This window comes from Aotus nancymaae, unplaced genomic scaffold (genome assembly GCF_030222135.1).
Source record: "Aotus nancymaae isolate 86718 unplaced genomic scaffold, 86718_ANA_hifiasm-v0.15.2.pri h1tg000089l, whole genome shotgun sequence".
In the NCBI taxonomy this organism is placed as follows: domain Eukaryota; kingdom Metazoa; phylum Chordata; class Mammalia; order Primates; family Aotidae; genus Aotus; species Aotus nancymaae.
In genome coordinates this window covers 6,647,838-6,660,598 of record NW_026988504.1, presented here as the reverse complement: position 1 = coordinate 6,660,598, position 12,761 = coordinate 6,647,838, and positions in this window count along the sequence as shown.

Below are 12,761 nucleotides of genomic sequence, written 5' to 3'. Positions count from 1 at the left end.
GCAAAACTGGGTTCTCAAATCATGGCCTTCCCATCCCAGACCACAATGCTGAATGGCCATCTGGAATCATTGCTGTAAGGATGCAGGTCCCTACTCCCTTTCCTGTAGAGACCTGGGAGATTAAACAGCAATAATATAGTAGCTTCTGTTCTGCCTCCCATGATCCTTTCAGCTCCGTTTTCTTGGCCTCTGATAACATAGCATTTATTAAGCACATGTTATTGACCAGGCATTGTGCCAGGTACTTCCATGCACGTTATCTTGTCTGTTATCACAATCTTGGATATAGAGGGCTTTTAACCTCATTTTACCAAAGAAGAAAGAGGGCCCAAGGAATTCAGTGCCTCAGGTAAGAGGCAATCACCTGGGGAGTCTCCCCACTCCAAGGGCAGGGCTTTTTCTAGATACGCTATTTACGCTATTTCTCTAGGCTTCCTTTGGAAGAACTCTCTTGCAGAGAGGAGTCCATGTGTTCATGTATCCCACTGGGGGATAGGGCAGTCCAGACCTCAAATCTGCTTTTTTTTTTTTTTTTTTTTTTGTGACAGAGTCGCACAGGCTGGAATGCAGTGGGGTGATCTTGGCTCACTGCAACCTTCGCCTCCCAGGTTCAAGTGATTCTCTTGCCTCAGCCTCCTGAGTAGCTGGGATTACAGGCACCCGCCAAAGTGCCAGGCTAATTTTTGTATTTTTAGTGGAGATGGGGTTTCAACATGTTGGCCAGGCTGGTCTCAAACTCCTGACCTCAAATGATCTGCCCGCCTTGGCCTCCCAAAGTGCTGGGATTACAGGCATGAGCCACTGCACCCAGCCTTAAATCTGTTTTTCTTTTCTTTTTTTTTTTTTTCACTTTTTACTTGGCCAGAGACCAATCAAATCTGCTTCTGATGTCAAAACATCAAGTGAGTTTTGCATTGTACTCCAGAGTATGCCTGTGTTAGTTGTTTTAATGTAAAAACTAATGCCCTTTCCTCCCTAATCATGGAGTTATATTGGCACTCATGGAAGATGTGCTGTGTTTATTCTGCGGCTTCTTGTAATAATGGCTAATAATAGCTATCACTTATGGAGCTATAACTCCTTGGCAGGTACTCTCCTAAGTGCTTTACATAGATTGTCAGGAAACTGCCAGGTTGTAGGTAAGAGTCCTTGATTTCTGACACTGATCTCTCCCTCACTAGACTAAACCATTGAGCATGGGGATTATGTCGTATTTGTGTGTGTAACCCTGGTGCCTAGGACAGTACCTGGCATAGGGATGGAGCTCAATCATGTGTCATATTAGGCCAGGTGTGGTGGCTCATGCCTGTAATCCCAGCACTTTGGGAGGTCGAGGTGGGTGGGCTACCTGAGGTCAGGAGTTCGAAACCAGCCTGGCTACCATGGCAAAACCTCGTTTCTACTAAATATACAAAAATTAGCCGGGCATGGTGGCATGCGCCTATAGTCCTAGCTACTCAGGAGGCTGAGGCAGGAGAATTGCTGGAACCCAGGAAGCGGAGGTTGCAGTGAGCCGAGATCGCACCATTGCACCCCAGCCTGGGCGACAGAGTGAGACTCTGTCTCTAAAAAAAAAAAGAAAGAAAGAAAGAAAAGTACCATATTAGTGGATGTGAAAGGCCTGAGAACCTGTACCTCTATTCTGTGAGTTTCCCATCTTCCCTCTGACAAACACCCAAAAGTTGAAGAAGCTGGGACAGAGCTACACTCTTTGGCTGCTCTAAATCCTGTCAAGTGCCCCCAGTTTGAACTGCATCCGAGCTCCTTCAGAGAAATGAGACTCAGTAAATTCCTACCCATCCGATGGTGTCTTTCAGTGACCTCACTCAGACACAAAATGCTCTGGATAAGGTTTGCAGCTTGACTCCTTCCCAGACCCTGAGCGCCCAGACACAGTCTCCATGTGTGCAGGCTGGCTAGTAGCGTAAGCGTGGATGGAAGCCTCTGCTTGGTTTTTACTTTAATTATCGTTGAGGTATAGGAAGGAGGAAAAAAACTTCATTCCCTAATAAAGAAACCCTCTCCTATCATGGCCCCATCACCCAGGCTTTCATGGGGAATAGAGCTATTTCTTGGGAGAATTTCACTTATTTACAAATGTGCCTGCCAGAAACTGAGCTGGCCTGGCCTCTCAGTGGGGTGTTCGGTGTGCAGGAGGCGGCAGAGCCGGCCACGAACTGATTTCAGGGAAGCAGGCCCTGTCTCATCCCTATCTTTAGGAGCCACTGGGGCACCTCTCTGGACCCACATGGCGTGCTCAGGGCCCAACATTGCCCTCTGTGGGAGCCTGCTTGACCTCTCCATTACTGTGCAAGTGATTTCAGGCTGGCCCAAAGAGCTCCTTCCACCCTGGAGTGGGTGTTTGGGGGTGCTAGGGTGCCTTAGGCACTGGGGACTTCAGCTGGGGGGGGCGGTGGGAGGTGAGCTGCCTTGGGGAGTCCTCCACACCCTGGTGTGGCTGGCTGAAGAAATGCCTCTGAGGCTGCAGCTGAATGCTGCTCAAGGCTTTTGGAGTGAAAAGGGGCCCTTCTTGCTCCTGGAGCCTCACCTGCTCCTTGCACAGGTGCCCTGAGAGAACGATGGGACTTGCCCAAGGTCGCTCTGCAGTACAGTCAGGATTAGGACCCAGCCCAGCTGACCCCTGGCCAGTCTCACTCCTGCTGTGAGGATGGGTTGCAATCCACTGGGCAAAACACTTTGTGCTGGGGCAACCGTGAAAAGTTTGAGCAATAGTGACAGCCCAGGATCACCAGGCTCATCCTGTTTCCCTCCTTCCTGAAGATACAGGGTGAGGCACAGTGAATCTGCTGGACTAGCTTCAAGAATAATATGCCACTGCCACCTCCCACAGCTCCAGACTCATGGACGTGTCCTGGATGTGACCAGTCATAGGTACAAAGTAGACTCACCATCTTTTCCCCAAATAGTTTCTTCTCCCATAGTCCTCATCCTGATTGATGGCAGTGTCACCTACCTGGGTACCTAGTTGGCCACCTGAGGGCCAGCCCTCACTCTTAAGCTCTACATGCAATCAAAGCCTGGGTCTTGGCCCCTCCATACCTTTTCACACCTTTCCTGTCCAGAGCTGCTCCACCAGGTGGGGGCAGATCCATGGAGAGGTGGGGAGGTGGGAAGTACAGCGGCTGAGAGTGAGCTTCCGGAGTCACAGGGACCTGGGTTTGAAGCCGTGCTGCTACTGGTCACTATGTGACCCTGGACAAGTTATTTTACTTCTCTAAGCCTCAGTTTCCTTTCTGTAAGGTGGGAATAATAATAGTACCTACTTCATAGGACTGTAGAGACTGTAACGGACCAACTGAATCTAATGGGCTTTGCCCAGTGACTGCACAATGGCAGGCCTGATAACGTGAGCTTTTGTTATGAGTTCATCTCCATCTCTTGCCTAGACCTCAGCTGCAGTCCCCTCACCAGGCCCCAGGCTGTCTAATCTATCTGCTGCCTTGTTCCCAGGGTGATTGAAAATGCAAACACGGTCATTGGACTCTTGACTTCACATCTTTCTGTGGCTTCCCAGGGTCCATCCAAGAAGGTGCATGTGGCCTTTCATAAACTGATCTGATCCTTCCAAGCCCCTTTCCCCTTCTGCATCCAGCATGTAGTGTTCTGCACTCCAGCCTCAGTCTTTTTTCTTTCTTTCTTTTCTTTTCTTTTTCTCTTTCTTCTTTCTCTTTCTTTCTTTCCCTTCCTTCCTTCCTTCCTTCCTTCCTTCCTTCCTTCCTTCCTCTCTCTCTCTCTCTTTCTTTCTTCTTTTTTTTTGAGATGAAGTCTCTCTCTGTTGCCCAGGCTGGAGTGCCCTGGCAGGATCTCAGCTCACCGCAACCCCCGCATCCCAGGTTCAAGTGATTCTTGTGCCTCAGCCTTCTGAGTAGCTGGGATTACAAACGTCCGCCACCACACCCAGCTAATTTTTGTATTTTTAGTAGAGACTGGGTTTTGGTTGGCCAGGCTGGTCTTAAACTCCTGAGCTCAGGTGGTCCGCTTGTCTTGGCCTCCCAAAGTGCTGGGATTACATGCATGAGCCACTGTGCCTTGCCTTTTTAAAATTTTTATTATTAAAAAAAAAAATGGAGATAGGGTCTCACTACATTGCCCAGGCTGGTCTTGAACTCCCTGGGCTCAAGTGATCCTCCTGCCTTGGCCTCCCAAAGTGCCGGGATTACAGGTATGAGCCACCACACCCAGCCTCTTTTGGCTTTTCAAAACGTGGCTACTAGGACATTTAAAATCACATGTGGGGCTCACACAATCTTATCATTGGGCAGTGTGGCTCCATTGCTCAGGGAGGCATAGGTCCCTTCTTTGTCCAGGAGGTGGCAATCCCTCCCTGCCTTTAATGCCTCCATTCCAGAATGGTCTGGACGGTTCCTGAGGTAAATGCCTTTCTGGTATGGCAGATATGGAGCCTCAAATAAGGCAAGGTCCCACTCAGCCCTAAGTGCCACCCTCCTCAGCAGAAGACTCTGGGCTGGGCACGGTGGCTTACGCCTGTAATCCCAGCACTTTGGGAGGCTGAGGCAGGCAGATCACTTGAGGTCAGGAGTTTGAGACCAGCCTGGCCAACATGGTGAAATCCTGTCTATACTAAAAGTACAAAAAATAGCCAGTCATGGTGGCAGGCACCTGTAATCCCAGCTACTCAGGAGGCTGAGGCAGGAGAGTTGCTTGAACCTGGGAGGCAGAGGTTGCAGTGAGCCGAGATCGCACCACTGCACTCCAGCCTGGGCAACAGAGTGGGACTCTATCTCAAAACAAAACAAAACAAAACAAAACAAAACAGAAGACTTTGCCCCTAGCTGATAGGCACCTGCTCTGTGGGTGGCCCGGTGCCACACTCTCAACCCAGCCTCTGTTTTCCAGGGGGGCATAAGCCTCTTGGGGGGACAGGTGTGTAGTGGATGCTGGGGTGCACCTCCCCATCCCATCCCTCTCCAAGCACTGCCCTTGGCTGAAAGAAGGGTCCTCACCCATCCACTGACTATCTGTAGGGGGCACAGAGCCTGGCCCCCTTGCCTCCACTCAGGATGCGGGTGAAGGCATCCTGCTTCCAAGCTCCCTCTGGGATCAGCGGAGGCTTCTGCTGCGGTTAACCTCCGCATTACAGGAAATCCTCCCTCCACCCACTCTGGTTACTTTATTCTCTCACAGCTGTGTGGTCCTGAGAGCTCGCCCCAGCAAACTCCTCATGTAAGTCTCAGAGTCTTAAAGTCTATTTCCTGGGGAATCTGACCTACGTAACAATTGATGCCAGGTGTGGTCCTGGGAAACGGACTCTAGAGGGGGTTTTGGAACTGGATCATATGCCTGTGAATGAGGACCCTGTTACTAGTGGGAGGCTTCACGTGGATGGCCCCGGCGTGCTGCAGCAACAAAGCTGTGCAGACTTTACCAGTGGTGAACAGACATGGGATAAGAGTGGAAAGAGATCAGCGGTGGGCCAGGCGCGGTGGCTCCCAGCTGTAATCCCAGCAAGCGCTTTGGGAGGATGAGGAGGGTGGATTACTTGAGGTCAGGAGTTTGAGACCAGCCTGGCCAATATGGTGAAACCCTGCCTCTACCAAAAATGCAAAAGTTAGCCAGGTGTGGTTCTGGGCACCTGTAATCCCAGCTACTTGGGAGGCTGAGACAGGAATATTGCTTGAACCTGGCAAGTGGAGGTTGGTGAGCTGAGCTTGCACCACTGCACTCCAGCCTGGGTGACACAGTGAGACTCCACCAAAAAAAAAAAAAAAAAAAAAAAAAAGCAAGCAAGAAAGAAAGAAAGGAAGAAAAAAAATCAGTGGATGCAACATCTCAAGTGTCTGAGAGGTATGGGAATGGAGTAAGGGTAAGGACCGGGGGCTGGAGGGCTGTTGGGGCAGTCAGTGCAGGGGAGAAAGACAGTCAAGGGCTGGGGGTGAAGAATCACCGCTTGAAGGCAAAGTGGAAAAGCCAGAGGGTCTCCTTGGCAGCATGTGAAGAAACTCGCCTCCTGACGAGGAACAGAGGGAACAGAGAGAAGTCAGTGTGGCAGAGCCCCAGAGCAGGTTGAATTCTCAACCTTAATGAGTCAGCTATACAGAGGAGGCCCCTGGGGAGAAGTGGGAGACATCCAGGGACAGAAGCTAGTACCCTTCCTTCCTTGGGGACAATGCCTCTTCCTTAGGAGACATGTGCTATCCCTTCTCCAACTCTGAGTATATACTGCACCTCCCCTTGCACTGGGCCAATAACTCAGGCTAAATCACCTCACTCACTGGCGAAGTGCTGAATTGGCTGAGGGAAGAAGGAGGCTCTGCCCTGAAGGAGCTGCAGGTCCCGGCCAGAGCCAGGAGAGTGGGGACTGGAATCAGAGGATGCTGGCTGGGCCAAGGGGATCAGAGCATGAAGTTGGATAAGGAACATGTGTTGGCGTGGGAGCTCTTTTCCCTGTTACAGAATTTATTGCCCTGACAAGGACCCTGGTACTTGGAAGTGTGGAGAAAGTGATTCAGGGCACTTACCCTCATCGGGCAGGACTGCCGACGGCTCCCAGCTGGGTTCTCCTGCAGCTGCGCTCAATGAAGCAGCTGCTTCACCCAAGGTGATGCAGAATGACGAGGTGGGTCCAGAAGGGCTCCCCAGGTCTGGAGCTCCTCAGGGGATGGCCGAGGCCTCGGTTACAGCTGCACCATCATGGCTCAGCTTCCCTGCCCAGCCCTCTGCCCTGCTCCATGGCAGGGGTCGTTCCTGAGACCTCTTCCCAATACACTTGCTGCACACGGTTCTCCATTTCCCATCCCCCGGGCAGCCTGCTACGTGGTCAGACTCAGGCTGGAAAGGTAAAGACGATAAGGCAAGATATGCTCAGTGCCAGGTCCGTGGGGCAGACCTTAAGTGCAGGGGAGGAGTTGAGAGAGAAAGTGGCCATCTAAACCACCAAAAAATGCAGCCGTTGCACAGCGCCTGAGAAAGGGCTGTGCTTCCTGCATGCTGGGCCGCTCAGCTGCTCTGCATGGAAAACTGGGCTCTCAGAGGCATCGTCAAGGTGTCCCTGGGACATGGCCATGGGGCCCACTCCTTGGTGTGCCAAGTGGGCTCCCTTTATTCTGAGAGTGAAACTAGGCAGCTGACACACGGAGGGGAGGGGGTGTGTCCCCAGGCAGGAAGCTTCTGCATTGGGCCGGGCGGGATGCTCACTGCCCCTGCACCAGGCTCTCTGGATGCATCAGCAGCTGCGGCAGGCTCAGTGCCTAGGATGGGGTGGGGGCTGTAGGGAGGTCTCCAATCCCCAGCCATGGCAGTGGGGCAGTGTGCCTTTAATCAACAGCCTCTGCCCTCCATCTCTCATTGTCACCATTAAGGCCATTCCTCTGCATGTGGCCTCTCCACCCATTTCTCCCTTCTGAAAGGACTCCCTTTTTTTTTTTTTTTTTTTTTTTTTAATATATTATATCTCGCTCTGTGGCCCAGGCTGGAGTGCAGTGGTGCAATCTTGGCTCACTGCAACCTCTGCCTCCTGGGTTCCAGCGATTCTTCTGCCTGATCAGCCTCCAGAGTAGCTGGGATTACAGGCACCCACCACCAAATCTAGCTTATTTATTTTTAGTAGAGACACGGTTTCACTATGTTGGCCAGACTGGTCTTGAACTCCTGACCTCAGGTGATCCACCCGCCTCGGCCTCCCAAAGTGCTGGGATTACAGGCGTGAGCCACCACGCCCAGCCTTCTGGAAGGATTCTTAAAAATCATTGGAACCTCCCTGTTGGCAGAATCTGAGATCTGTTCTCCATTCTTCATGGCATTTCAGGCTTTAACTGCCCCATTCCTTGGACATTCTCCCCTGGTTCTTCCCTCCTTGTGGCTTCACCTGTCTTCCTGTTAATAACTCCTTTCCCTGCTACCAGTGGACATCGCTAAAGGTTGGATCTCAGCTCTCCTGTGGTGATACAAATCCCTCAGAGCCTTCTTTTACTGCCATGACATCAGTTATCTGTTCAATAACTGTAGCCATCATCCTCGCCCCATCTGATTATGGGTGGGATGGGCGCTCTGATGGGTCGAGGTGAGGCTCTACCAGGGCAGGTGGGGAATTAGGCAGCCTGGCCCCTCAGAGTTCTCTGTGTGCCCCGGACAACCCGTCTCCAAACTGCCATAGAATATTCTGGAGTCCTGCCTGGGTGTGGTGGCTTACCCCTGTAATTCCAGCACTTTGGGAGGCTGAGGCGGGTGGATCAGCTGAGGTCAGGAGTTCCAGACCAGCCTGGCCAACATGATGAAACCCCATCTCTATGAAAAATACAAAAAATTAGCCCAGTGTGGTATCGGGCACCTATAATCCCAGCTACTTGGGAGGCTGAGACAGGAGAATTTCTTGAACCTGGGAGGCAGATGTTGCAGTGAGTTGATATCGTGCCATTGCACTCCAGCCTGGGCCACAGAGTGAGACTCTGTATTTTAAAAAAAAAAAAAAAAGAATATTCTGGAGTCCCAAAGTAGAAGCCCAGTCACAGACCATGATTTTCATGGGACCAAAGAGCCTTCTGGGAGAAAACTGAACCCCGTCTGGCATTTGAAAGGCGTAAACCTGTCTGGGAGACCAAAAGAGGCCAGGCTGGATGGAGAGACAGAGGGACCCCTGAGGGAAGCCATCATGGGCGAGGCAGGTGGCATGGTGTACCCTAAGCAGGGAGTCGGGGTGGGAGAGTCGTGGATACAGGACTTTCAAGGGAGCTGCTGCTGGAGGGAGAGGCTGGGCACAGAGAGCCAAGCTATCAGCAGGAGTCTAAAAAGAAGCACCTCTGAGACCACCCTCACACCAGGGACACCGATGGCCCTGACTGTATATCAAATGCCCAGTCTTATCCTGATTCTGCAGTTAGAGTGCTGGCAACATCTCTGGTGACTGCCTCTCAGATGGATCTTGGGGATGGAGAGGAGAATATATCCCTTGCCCCGCAAGTCATACCTGTTCAGTCACTCTAGACAGCTGCTAACCTGATGGGCAAAAGTAGATGGACAGGGGGAAGACGACATCTGCATGTTTCCTCGGGCTGCTGGAACAGATGACCACGAACTGGATGACTTTAAACCACAGAAATGGCTGGACATGGTGGATCATGCCTATAATCCCAGCACTTTGGGAGGCTGAGGCAGGAGAATCGCTGGAGCTCAGGAGTTCGAGACTGGCCTGGACGACATGGTGAAACCCCCGTCTGTACAAAAATTACAAAACTTAGCCAGGTGTGGTGGTGTGCACCTGTAATCCCAGCTACTCAGGAGGCTGAAGTGGGAGGATCACCTGAGCCTCGGATGTCGAGGCTGCAGTGAGCTGTGATCATGCCACTGCACTCCAGCCTGGGTGGCAGAGCAAGACCTTGCCACCAGGCTGGAGTGGTCTCAAAACAACAAGACAACGAAGCAACAACAACAGAAATGTATTCTGTCCTAGTTCCAGAGGCTCCTGGAGGAGGAAGAGAGAGGGAAGGAGGAAGAAGAGAGGAAGATCTCTGGGGTAGGAGCTTTCCTTGCCTGTCCAGCTTCTGGGGGGTCCCTCAGTCCTTGGTGTTTCCTGGCTTGTGGCTGCATCCCTCCAGCCTCTGCTCCATCTTCACGTGGCCTCTCTGTGTGCTAGTCTCAAATCCCCTTGACTTTTGTCCTATAAAAACTCCAGTTATTGGATGTAGGGCCCATCCTACTCCAGAATTATCTCATCTCGAGGTCCTTACTTTAATTATATCTGCAAAGACTTTAATTCCAAGTTAGGTCACATTCTAAGGTTCCAGATGGACAAGAATTTGGGGGCTTGGGGGATACTTCCTAACCTACTGTATCATTGCTGCCTTCAAAGAGTTGATGGTTCTCTAAGGGGAGAAAGATATGGACATTAATAAATTCCATAAAATGTTACAGGGACTAAAATGGCCACAGAGGCAATGCAGGTGGCATGGAAATTACAAAGGAAGATTGGGGCTGGGCGTGGTGGCTCACGCCTGTAATCCTAGCACTTTGGGAAGCCGAGGTGGGTGGATCCCCTGAGGTCAGGAGTTCAAGACCAGCCTGGCCAACATGGTGAAACCCTGTCTCTACTAAAAATACAAAACTTAGCCAGGTGTGAGGCTGAGCGCGGTTGCTCACATCTGTAATCCCAACACTTTGGGAGACTGAGGCGGGTGGATCATGAGGTCAGGAGTTCAAGACCAGCCTGGCCAATAAGGTGAAACCCTGTCTCCACTAAAAAATACAAAAAGTAGCCAGGCATGGTGGCAAGCGCCTGTAGTCCCAGCTACTCAGGAGGCTGAGGCAGGAGAATCACTTGAACCCGGGAGGCAGAGGTTGTAGTGAACCGAGATCACACCACTGCACTCCAGCTTGGGTAACAGAGTAACTCTGTCTCAAAAAAAAAAAAAAAATTAGCTGAATGTGGTGACACATACCTGTTATCCCAGCTACTCAGGAGGCTGAAGCAGGAGAAATGCTTCAACCTGGAAGGTGGAGATTGCAGTGAGCAGAGATCTCACTATTGCTCTCCAGGCTTAGTGACAGAATGAGAGACTCCTTCCCAAAAAAAAAAAAAAAAAAAGGAAGATTGGTCGGTTTCACCTACAAGATCAAAGGCAACTTCACAGTAAAACAGACCCTTCAGCCAAGTAGTGTTGCCACGTGGACAGTGCCGGAGTGAGAGCAGTGCAGACAGAAGAAAGATGAGGGAACTCGGGCCTCCGTGTGTCTGGAGTCCAGGTGAATGTGTGTGTCTGGGGTAGTGGGAGGTGGCGATGGAGAGGGAAAGCCTGGGTCAGAGATAGATTTGAAGTGTACACGCTGCAAGGACTTTAGACCTAGTACTGCAAGTGGAATAGGACCCGGGACAGTTGGATGTATGAGTCTGAGGCACAGAGACGGTGAAGCGAAGCAAGGCTCAGCCATGCCGATGGTGTGGAAAATGGCAAAACCCCCAGAAAAGACAATTTAGCAACAGCTCAGGAAAGTACAAGTAGCTTTGCCTGTTGACCCAGCAATTCTCCCGGAAATCTATGCCTTAAAGTCACACGTGTACAGACTTAAAATGTGGTAGAAATACGATTATCCCTTTTTGGAATAGGAAAAGATTGGAAGCAGTCCAGGAGTCAATCTAGAAGGGGCTAGTTAATGGAATACTGTGCTGTTGCTGCAAAAAAGGGGGATGCTCTCTGTGCACTGATTTGGAGTGATTTCCAGGATACATGATTAGATTTAAAAAAAAGCAAGGGGCTGGGCGCAGCGGCTCACGCCTGTAATCCCAGCACTTTGGGATGAGGTGGGCAGATCACCTGAGGTCAGGAGTTTTTTTTTTTTTTTTTTTTTTTTGAGACAACATCTTGCTCAGTCACCCAGGCTGGAGTGCAGTGGCACAATCACTGCAGCCTCAACCTCCTAGGCTCAAGTGATCTTCCCACCTCAGCCTCCCAAGTAGCTGGGCTACAGGTGTGTGCCACCATGCTTGGCCGATTTTTAAATTTTTTTGCTACGTTGGCCAGGCTGGTCTCAAACTCCTGGGCTCAAGTGATCCTCCTGCCTTGGCCTCCCAAAGTGCTGGGATTACAGGTGTGAGTCATATGCTAAACCCCAGGGATCTCCTCTCTGTTGCCATCACCCTGTGGGCCCCTCACCCTTCTCATTTTCCTTCTCATTGGTAGTGGTATGTAGTTTTCTTCCTGTTGACCAGGACAAAGGTCCCAGCCATCACCCTGCCCTCCCCTTTTTATCTCCTCTACCGTCCCACATTCGCCATGTTTAACATACCACCTCATCTTTAAAATATATATATATATATTTAGGCCGGGCACAGTGGCTCACGCCTGTAATCTCAGCACTTTGGGAGGCCACGATAGGTGGATCATCTGGGGTCAGGAGTTCGAGGCCAGCCTGGCCAACATGGTGAAACCCCGTTTCTACTAAAAATACAAAAAAAAATACATTCCAACAACTTGACACTTCTAAGAAAAATTTTAAAAAATACAAAAACACTGGGCCAGGTGCGGTGGCTCACGCCTGTAATCCCAGCACTTTGGGAGGCGGAGGCGGGTGGATCACGAGGTCAAGAGATCGAGACCATTCTGGTCAACATGGTGAAACCCCGTCTCTACTAAAAATACAAAAAATTAGCTGGGCATGGTGGCACGTGCCTGTAATCCCAGCTACTCAGGAGGCTGAGACAGGAGAATTGCCTGAACCCAGGAGGTGGAGGTTGCGGTGAGCCGAGATCGTGCCATTGCACTCCAGCCTGGGTAACAAGAGAGACACTCCGTCTCAAACAAAACAAAACAAAACAAAACAATACAAAAACAAAAGCTGGATGTGGTGGCACATCCTGTGGTGGATGTCTGTAATCCCAGCTACTCGGGAGGCTGAGGCAGGAGAATCGCTTGAACCCGGCAGGCAGAGGTTGCAGTGAGCTGGAATCATGCCACTGCCTCCAGCCTGGGTGACAGAGAGAGAGACTCCATCTCAAAAAATACATATATATTTTGAGACATGGTCTCGCTCTGTCTGTCGCCCAGGTTGGAGTTCAGTGGCGCAGTCTTGGCTCACTGCAGCCTTGACTTCTCTGGCTCAAGCCATCCTCCTGCCTTCGTCTCCCAAAGTGCTAGGATTATGGGAGTGAGCCACTGTGCCTGCCTTACTGCCTCATCCTGTTCCCTGAGGCTCCACTTGTCTAGACCTCTAGGCTGTTGTCCAGAAGGAACAGGGCCTTGTGGAAGTCAGAAAAAAGAGGCCGATTTGGCCGGGCGTGGTGGCTCACGCCT